Raw genomic sequence first — 10,437 nt, forward strand, 5'->3', positions numbered from 1 at the left:
AGTAAAGTGCCCGTGCGTTGCCACGGGCCTTTTAATCTTTTATTCTGGTTGCACATATATACGTGTATTATTGTATATAATTCGGTGAATTTTAGGCCACTTTCAACAACACTATGCTGAAAACCTTGTCAAAGGATTCCTTTTGAATGTCGACATTATACATCTTCATCTCTCTCATACTCTGCAAAAATAAGTATATATGAAAATACATCTTCTATATTGTCATGTGCAACAAATATATAAAGAAGAACCACTATTTATATATGTCTCTTCTAATTGTGGAGTTTTCAGTTCGCCAATCATAAAGCTTTGTCAATTGACATTTTCAAAGCATCATTCGAAGCCATAGTTCTTATCTCTAATCAACAAAAGCGATATATAAACACATATTAAAATAAAAAAATAAGATAAGCCCATATACAATATATGTAGTCCGAGTGAGTGGCATCTGCTTTTTAGTAGAGTAAGTCGCATCCGAATTTTAGTAAGGAACTCATTTGGTAATTATTCTCCAGAAATGACTGGCTAGGGTATGTGTTATTTTTCACTGTATAAAAAGGTATGTGATATTTTTCTCACAACAAACAGTCGCTTTTCCCACAAAAAAAAAGCAAACAGCAGCTCCTTTTCTTCTCACCTTACAATAAACAAAACAGTTCAATCTCTGACTCTCATTGCATGGCAGAACGTTCACACTCACATCTCATTCTCCCTGCCTGCTCTCCTTGTCACGGCTTCGTCGCCACAATCTCTCCTCACCATGGCCTCTTGCTGCTGCTTCCCCTCAACGCCACGTCATTCAACCCGCACCTTCCTTTCACCGCCATCTCTCCTTCCCTCCACGGTGTCACCCGCCCCCTCCTCTCCCCTCCACGAAATCCTAGGCCAATTCCCGGTGCTAAGGAATGCACATCGTCGTAGCTCAGAGCGACCACCACAATGTGTTTTTGCTGCCATGATATATGAAATGGTATATATCATGCGCTCATTTTGCTTCTTTTTTTGAAATAGCTATTGTCAAGGTATGTCCCCGTGCGTTGCTACAAGGCCAAACTTTATTGAGGGAATAAGAGGAGCATAAGGGGACAAACGTAAAGAAAATCAAATAACCGAAAGAAGATTATGTGGAAATAATCAGAGATAAAACATGTTTTTCTTACTCGACAAAGGCGATGCATGTGGAGTGCACACAATCACTGAACAACCTTGGTTGAGCAACCTTAATGAAAAGTAAAAGCACCACAGTTCATTCATATGAAAACATGTTCAAAAGATAAAAGCATTTGAACACATCTGGCCATAAATTCCTTGGAAGAGTAAGTAAATATGATTGAAACATAAAGGTAGCATATGTGCATCGGTGATTAAATAATGAGGCGTGCAATCAAGGGAAAATAATAAAATGTTGGGTTTTTGCTCGAAAATAACACCTTGATTAAAACTTTCTTCCATCATCATCATGCTAAATTTTGCAGTTAATGGGGTATATCATAGATCAACATCATATCTGTTTTTACGTGTTTCAAGGTGGGGTTCCATTTCATGTTTCTTTGTGCTTCTAGTGTAGAGGAGTTTATATTTCACATATATCAAAAAGTAACCTTTGTATTCCATAAAATAAGTTTCAAATAGATTTTAGTGTATTAGCAGTGTTCTTCAAAGAGTGCGTTAATAGTGCTAACTTTCCAATGTCAATTGATCAAGAAATGGAAGTTAAAAAATTAGTTTGTACTTGTAGTTGCATGCAATTGTGCGGACGGATAACCATTGGGAGATAAATATCAGGAATCATTAACTAAAACTGGTGATAGTTAATCCGTATGGTGTGAAATATCTTGACAAGATCATAAAACAACCAAATTGAACCGTTATCAGGTAGCCACGACCCACCCCTGAGAACAAACTCAGAAAAATATGTAAAAGATATAGCTAATATAGCGACCATATCCACGTCCATAATACAACCATAATGCATATCCACGTCCATGTCTTCCTGATATGCTTCTACGACACACTTCTCTAGGACTGGACTTAAGAGGGCTACTACACCAACAAACATAAGCATCTGATAATTGCCTATTCTTCTGATTTATTTGTAGGTTTTTATACTATACCAAGGTCGGGGGCTACGAAGAAGTGAATCTTGAGGAGGCGTCATCGACTGTATTGAGGACTCTAGATCTCTGATCGATCATCTTAGTGCAAGGAGCCACACCATCTGTAAACCATTGTAGGATACTACAAAATGGATGAAATTTCATTCAACATAAGTGCATAACAATAGTAAGTCATTCAAGGGAAATCTTAACAAGTAAACAAATTAATGTTACCATTATTCAGAAAGGAAAGATGCCTACTCATTTTGAAAAGAGTATGCCTACCCATTTTTAAAAGAGCATGCCTACTCATTGTCGTAGCCTTGGTGTCATCAGAAAGAGACTATCTATGTAATAAAACGCTCACTGGAAAACCTCAATTGCAAGAGCAATCAGGTAGCAAGGCTCAAACAAAAGATGTAAAGCAACAAGTGATATATCTTATTGTCTTCCTCTCCATGTTGTGTCTTCTCTTCTTCTCACTTCCCTCTAGGCAGCAACCATCGTGATACCTATTTGCAGTGGCGGAGTTACCTAAAAAATGTTGGCGGGCTGGATAGTGCAAATAGCACCACCAAACTAAAAATCAATGCAATATTGTGGGATAAACTTCATGTAAAACTCCTTTTCGCTCTAGCCCAGGGCGGGCCATGGCCCTTTGAGCCTTGCCATAGCTCCACTGGTGCCTATTTGCTTGCCTTCCCTACCATGTTTTAGGAGTGTATGAAGGCTGGTGCAAATAATCCCAATTTACACAATGGGGAATGCCGGTAAAAGATAGATCGATTGGACTCACATAAGCTGGCACATAGTTTACTATGACTAATCACTCTGTTAACTGATGAGAGTGTAAACACATGTTATTGGCTAGTAGCTAATACTGTAGAAATAGAAATATAATTTGGCATTGTAAAGGTGATCCCGCCACTACCTCATGTAGCAAATAAATCATAGGTATATAACGGATTGGAAAATAGAAATCTCACCGAGCAAGACCGGATATGTAGGACCCAGATCTGGTTTTAATGTCAATTATGTTGTGGCCGCTCCCAACCTTGAAGCAATGGTCTATCGTAGAATTCTTCCAGCTGCATATAAACTAAGATTTAGAAATTTGGCATGTAATTACTTCTGCAAGTTGTTGAACACTCAAATTTGATAACATAGTAATTCCGCCAAAACAGAATAACTAATGACAAATAGGCAAGAATCGACAACAGCCCCGCAACATACCTCGTCTTCTTTCAAGTGACCCTAGTTGTTCTTTAATTAGTAGAAACACATAACGGCGGCTCAGACATATTCCCTCTGTCCAAACATATGAACATAATTACAGGGTAAGCAAGACTTATACGATCATGGCATAATCCACCATTTTATATGGGGTGTGGTAGTTCAAACGGCATGCCCCGATAATTTTCAAGTGTCAGATTTTATTTAGGGCCTGAAACAACCAGTGTTACGGCTCTAGGGTGCACATGATACAAGCATTAAAAAACAAGGCATTGCACCCTCTAGCATATAATGCAATCGACCTATCAAGCAAATATATCTGGCAAAGGTCAGTGTAATCCAAACCTAGCTTATGCAAACTGCAATCAAGATAAACCTTGATGAGCTTACCCAATGGTGGTCGATAAATGACTGTAAAATCAAGAACCACTGAATCTGATTCAAACACAAAAGAACAAAGGAGAGCTTATGATATCTTGCTAGCCACTGCAGCACCACCCCTCCACTGCAACTTCCTCGTCGATTCTGCAGCCGGCAGCCATACTAATGTGAGGAGATGTGGGGGCGCGGGCCGGCGAACAGAGGTTGGGAACCCATGCGGGGAGGCCGCGACGGCATAAGCAACACAAAAGCGTTGTAGATGTATGCAGCTCGGTTTTCGCAGGGTCGTATGTGGAGGAACTAAGGATGTTGCAGCCTGACATACAATTAGTGAGGCAAACCATTTTAAATGAAACAAACTTAGGGAGGCTGTCATTCTAAAAGAATAGTACAATTAGTTAGTGCAGCTATGAGATTCTCACACTGGATCCACAATGTACGTTCCATGCCAACAAGCATCTGCCAACGTTACATATAAGTTTCTCTTATTTATTTTGTGTGTGGAAGTTACTTGATAGTATAACTTTGCAGTCGGTACTTTCTATATAAAATATACGCTGGCATTTGAAAAGGTAGTCAAAATATTAAGATTGTGAAATGAGCCTTCCAAGGCTCAAAACGGAACCGGTAAAATCTGGCATAAGCTAGTGTTCAAATCACTGACTATCAGTGTGCACCGTTCATTGGTACCAAACACTCGGCGCTCCAGGCAGTAAAGAAACACCAAACTCATATTCTTCCTGTAAGAGAACTCACAGGGATATGTAAACAAGATGCAAACATAGCAAACATGTATGTCCAGATAATCAATTTCTGCAAATTAATCATTGGAAAACAACACTGGAGCAACACCATTCAAAGACAGTCAGGCACCAACCTGCGAGTACAGATGTACTATGCTACCTCCAGATTGTTGGAAGGGATAGACTCCCAGGATCTGGAAAACCTTGCCGCTCCAACCAATCAAAGCATACAATGGTTAGCTTCAGAGCATAAATGATGTATGTAATAGTTGAGATATAGCAAAATAAAGAGAATCAAACTGGGAAAGCCCTAGGATGTTGTTGTGTAGGCAATAATGGATTCGTGAAATCTCTGGACAAGAAAAGAGATTCACCATGCGTGACTATCATGTTAACTGAAACTACACAGTAACTGTCAAGCTTTATAAAAGATGCAAACCTTAGTATTCGTTCAAGACTTGGCCTCACCTCCATTTAGATTCAAGCCTTAGAATTCAAGGCAAAGACGTCTCAGCAAGTTCACGACTTGGCCTCACCTCCATTTGTAATGGATTTCGTAAGCTCTGACAGTAAAAGACCAACAAATGCAAGAATTGGAACATGAAAGAAGCTTAAGTGGGCATGATGCCATCGGGTTGTATGCCAAGATCGTGGTTGTAGAGCTCCCTCTATCTCCCTTGCCAAGCTCTCCCTCCGACCAGCAGTGGAACAACTGTTCCTGCTGCTTTTGAACACTCCTTCCATGCTGCCGCAGATCAGTTGGCGGCGTAGGCCAGCTTTCGCTTGTATCATCACGTTGAACACAATATGCGTATATGTTTACTTTCCTTGTATCATCACAACGGATGGTATAAATCTGATTGTGTCCCTGACTCCTTGTCATAATTCTAAATCCTACACAATGTGAAAAAAGAAAAGACAGATTTGTTAATACAACATTAGGCATATTTGTTAATACAACATAGTGATATTACATGCACTGACAGGATCGATACATGGTATCTTGTTTGCTCTCGGAGAGTGTGATGCCCTTCCTCCTAATCTTATTTGAGCGCTATATCAAAAGAGGCATCAACATTATGATATGAACTATGATAGTCCGACGCAGCAGCTCTTCCAACACAAAGGATCCAGATCTATCGATACGTGACGCTTCTTCAATAATTTCTAGAAGACCCAGGGCAGCTCAGACTTGCTTCGCTCGTGCACAAGTAAACATCAAGTGTAAAATGTCCTCCGGACCCATATGAACATTACACAGAAGTAATTTTACAGTCCTAAGCATGGAATTTTTTTGTTGGAACCAAAAGAGGCGTGTTGATTCAGTTCACCAGCTTATGAGCAAGTATGAGATTATTGGTCAACTGCACTTGCAGCTCACAGAAATTAAAGGGGCTCCTAATTTGCATTACTAATGGTTAGTCAACTACAAAACCTGAGCGCATGTACCCCTGTATTTCAGTTCAGATTATAGATTGCAAAATAAAATCAGACAAGAAAATTGAAGCTGCCCCAAATTTGCATTGCTGATTATGGAAACAATATATCTGGACTGCAAATTGGATAGCTGGTCATAGTATTAATGCTTTGAACCGAACAAATTTGACAGAGGACATGGGTGCAAGTAATACATATGTTGTGATAGTCCTAAAACTATGACTTGGCAAAATGGATTGGGCATAATGCATATAAATAAATCAAAAAGTTATTAAGGTCGTCTTTAGGGTCAAAACTCATCTCTTCGTCATACGTCCGGACATGTTCGGATATCAAAATGGTGTGCAGCACGCTCCCAAAATTCAACCGTCTAGATAGTCCATGCTCCCCTAAATCTAGACCATATGTGAAGGAGAAATATAATTTTCTAGAGACTATCTACATTGTCATCTCCAACGTGTGGGATGAACATAAAAATCCCCCCTCCCCCCACCACGACGCAACCTTCCTTTTTCCTGTCGGACCCTCCCCTTCCTGCTCGATTTTCCGCTGTAGCGGAATATTTCTCGCTAGAAGCCTCTCCTGTAGAACTGGATAATGTCCACCTCACATTCACCCTGGCTCCCTCTCTCCTTTACACCGTACTTTCCGAAGAACCGGAAAGGAGTACCTCACCAATCGTCCGGCTCGATCCCCTCCCCCTGTGTTCATGTCGATACGCCACCGCAAACAGGGGGACAAGGCGTGTGCCGCCCGTGATCCCCCCCCCCCCCGAGAAAAAGCTTAAAAAGCAGATCTGATGTCTCTTGATTCCTGAGCCATTGCCATGTTGTAAAATATAATTGAATGTTGTGCATTACGGACGATTGCAGCAAGCACAACTAATGTTGTAGCGGCCCACTTCTAATTTCGTTGTCAATATATGAGTATACCATAAGCAAAAATGGTGACATACGTTTAAAAACATAACAGAGATAACCATAATGGTCTAGCTGAGGGTTGGACAAGAGATCCTGGAGCAACCCTAGTGCATGTTCCATTTAAAAAAACATAACTATCTGATCTCTGCAATAAGAGAATTAGCGCAGAGAGTAACAGATGTATGGATTCTTTTGTCAAGATTCAGCTTAAAAACAAGTTAGAAGAAATATTATCAAAACACATATTGATCTTCATTGTAATTTCACATGTTATTCAATGGAGCCCATAAACAGAGGAAAAGGTCTGCAAAATAGCAGGAAACACAAAATGCACAACTATATCACATCTCACAAGCGAGCACGTGAAAATCCAATGGGCTGGAACTATCAAGCAACATGGCAGAAAAAACTTTAACAATCCATGTGCTAAATTAATCAGAAGACATGCTAGCATATTACCTGCAGAAGTGGCTGTGGCACGTTGTATGAACAATCTGATAGCAGATAACCTGGAGTGCAATTAACAAAAAATTATAGTTATTCCAATTGCTTGATTGGCTCACCAACAAAAGCAACAATCTGCTCCCAGATCATACCAGCAAGTTATTTAATATATCATGATAAAAGATGTAATAAAGTTGTGAAATCCTCAACAATCAAGGCTCCTTTCATATGCTACAACAGGACTCACATATATTCAGTACCCACATTAGATAAAGAACTCGAGCACCTATTGGCCAAGAAGGAAGAAGGCTACATTCATATTAATTCAACAAATCCAAAAGTTGAATTTCACATGTTATTCTTCTAAAGATCAACTTGCTCCATATAACTTATGAAGTGTAGACAAAGCTTGTAGTAGTGATTAATTCCATACCTGAGACATCCGAAAAGCATATTTTTGGGTTCTATGCATTGGAAATAGAAAGTGTGAGGACATCTAGAAGAAGTTCTATGCATTGGAAATAGAAACCAAGAGATTTTCCATGATTTTAAAAAAGTGTTAAGGGGCGACAGATGGCGTCGGCCTCGGCAGCAAGCAATCCAAAGGTGCAGCATGGTGGGGTAGGTGATGACGTGTGGCCTCGGCCAGCATAGTGCAGCGACCAATCATAGTACCAGCAGACGGATCTCTTGCCTTACCTGTAAAAGAAATGGGCATCATATTGACATCTAAACAGCACAACACTAAAATATGTGAGCCTGTGGAAATGTAGCAAGCAAAACTATCGAGAACTTTGAAGTTTGCTGCAAGAAATTTGATAACATTAAATGGAAGTTCCTCTAGAAGGCTAGAACAGTGTTAAGTTTTGGATTGTTAATATCGAATGTAAAAGGTCCAAGAATATACACAACTGGGCACTGGCACACCAAGAAACATTGTCATTATTTAAAAGACCGAAAAGATAAACATTGTAGGGAAAAGGGGATTTCTAATATCCTAATATTAGAAATATGAGGAACATTGATGAAATCCTCCAGATACTGGTTGACGCCAAATTTTCAACGGATGCATGTTTGAAATGGAGACACACCTTCGTTCCAATATGTTGGCCAAAAAAACGACATAGTGGGAAAAATTGATCAGGCTAAGGCAGAAGGATGCAGAGGCTGCTAAGTGATTCAGAAAAAAATTATCCTCATTGAGGATTGCATACGTAACTGGATTATCTCTATACTATTAAAGGCGATAAAAAAATTTGTTTCTATGACAACAAATTCAAATCTAGCTTGACAGGATAGAGCACAAATGAGTGAAAACCAAGATTAAGAATTTAAGAACACAAATACTCCAAGAAAATGAACCAAAGCATGAGTAGATAGTTGATGCCCTGCTCGGCTTGGTCTATCTATTCACGCAAGAAATTATGAACATAGAAAAATTAAATTAGACCCAGAAAGTAAATTTGTTTTACTTAGCTTTCCAAAAAAATGTTATACTTCCCTAGATCTTAAGCACCCTGTTTTACCATGACCATCTCCTGTAAAATTCTGTGCTCCAAGTTCACCATGACATGACCCAATTAAAGCTCCTTCTTGTCCTTACTCTATTTTTTATCTGGCAAACCACCTCATCTCCCAACTGACTAATACTTGCAAACAATAGGCAGAACAAATTATCACCGCATGACACAGGAAGAAGAAAACACATAACTTAGTCCTAGTCGATGAAGGTGCTAGATATTTGCACAAGTGCCCACGTACCTTGGTGTAGAGTGGACATTGTCATACTTGAAGTGCTGCCAGGATGGCATGCTTGCAGCGGCCCATGCAGCTCTGGCCACTACTTGCGTCGCGCTCGCCGACGCTGCTCTGCCACTGCTGCAAGCACCAGCCACACGCTCCGCCGCGAGCAGCCGACCAAGATGTTGCATCTTTGCACGAGTGCTGCATTTAGGTGTGCAGTTCATCTAGTAAATTAAATACATATAAATTATCGCTCAACAACATAAGGGCAAAATACATCAGTTCGTAACAAAAAACGGATTGGGCACCCACCTTCTGTTGGGCTGCTGCTGCTCCGCCGACATGGAGGCTCTGCGGCGAGTCCCCCGGCTGGATCTGGCCACATCGAACACCGGAGTGGAAGGCCTGGCCCTCTCTTCGTCAGATCGGGTAGGGGAGGGGAGCTCGTGGCCTTGGACGAAGGGAGGAGATCGGGAGGGGAGGGGAGTTCCTAGCCTTGGACGGAGGTAGGAGGGAGGCTGAGACCCACCTATGCCAGGCACGTGGGGGAGGGGGTGGGGGAGGAGGTGGTGGCGGCCGGCTGGGGAGGGAGGTCGTGGTGGCCAGCTCCTCTCGAACCTCGGCGGCGGTTGCTCCTCTTGGATCTCGGCGGCGGCTGCTCCTCTTGGATCTTGGCTGCGGCGTAGGGATCCTCGGCGGCGGCTGGTGAAAGGTGTAGCCGGATCCTGGACGTCTCCGGCGACGGGTCCTGACCAGGATCGGCGTCGGATCCTGGACCAGCGCCGGATCAGTGGAGGCCGGCGCTTGTGATGTGCGATTTAGGCGCCGGATCAGTGCCAGGGCGACGGTGAATGGATGGAGCGGGGGCGGCGAAGGGACAAAGGGCGGCGGCGGTGAAGGGACGAAGGGAGGCGACGGGCGAAGGAGGGAACAGTCTCGGGCGACTGTTTCTCGCTCGAGGGCACGAAACCTCGCTCGAGGGCGCAGAGTGGGGCGATTTTCTTCGCTGGTTAATTTTCGCCGGCTTGCTTTAGCTGGTTTTTTCTCGTTCGGGTTAGTTGGATGCGACGGAAGATTGGGCGCGTGGGGGCGGGTGGGGTACTCGGCTAGACCATTTTTTTTTGTTTCATTGGGGCTGAGCGGGAGGTGGGAGGAAGTACCAAAAAAGTACCAAAAAAGACCGAGTGAGGTGGGACGAAAATAAAATCCGGAACGCGACCTACCAACTGAGACATTAGGAGTAGAGATTAACTCAATCAAATTGACACTTTTTCAAAAACAAATTTATGCATTAAATCCATTAAATTAAATCTTAAAAAATCTCAACTAAATCAAAATTTTCCTTACCTTTCATTACGCATACCCAAATCAAATCAAATTGTATCAAAACATCAACTATAACCAAAATTGGCCTGCTCATTTGATGTGTGGGCGCATTTT

General features: G+C 41.8%; 1 long non-coding RNA gene across 2 annotated transcripts; it reads right to left on the reverse strand.

Annotated features, from left to right (window-relative positions):
* Positions 1–1,850: 1,850 nt before the first annotated feature.
* LOC123115682 (uncharacterized) lies at positions 1,851–9,620 on the reverse strand. Of its 2 annotated transcripts, none has more exons than XR_006456699.1 (8): positions 9,310–9,620; positions 9,016–9,198; positions 7,270–7,953; positions 4,922–5,347; positions 4,588–4,656; positions 3,330–3,404; positions 3,083–3,184; positions 1,851–2,238 (listed from the first exon to the last, which is right to left on the reverse strand). It is a non-coding gene; the product is annotated as an uncharacterized lncRNA (long non-coding RNA). The 2 variants fall into 2 exon arrangements; XR_006456698.1 differs by having other exon boundaries at positions 9,016–9,221.
* Between the last annotated feature and the right edge of the window lie 817 nt (positions 9,621–10,437).

Source organism: Triticum aestivum, chromosome 5B (assembly GCF_018294505.1).
Source record: "Triticum aestivum cultivar Chinese Spring chromosome 5B, IWGSC CS RefSeq v2.1, whole genome shotgun sequence".
Classification (NCBI taxonomy): Eukaryota; Viridiplantae; Streptophyta; class Magnoliopsida; order Poales; family Poaceae; genus Triticum; species Triticum aestivum.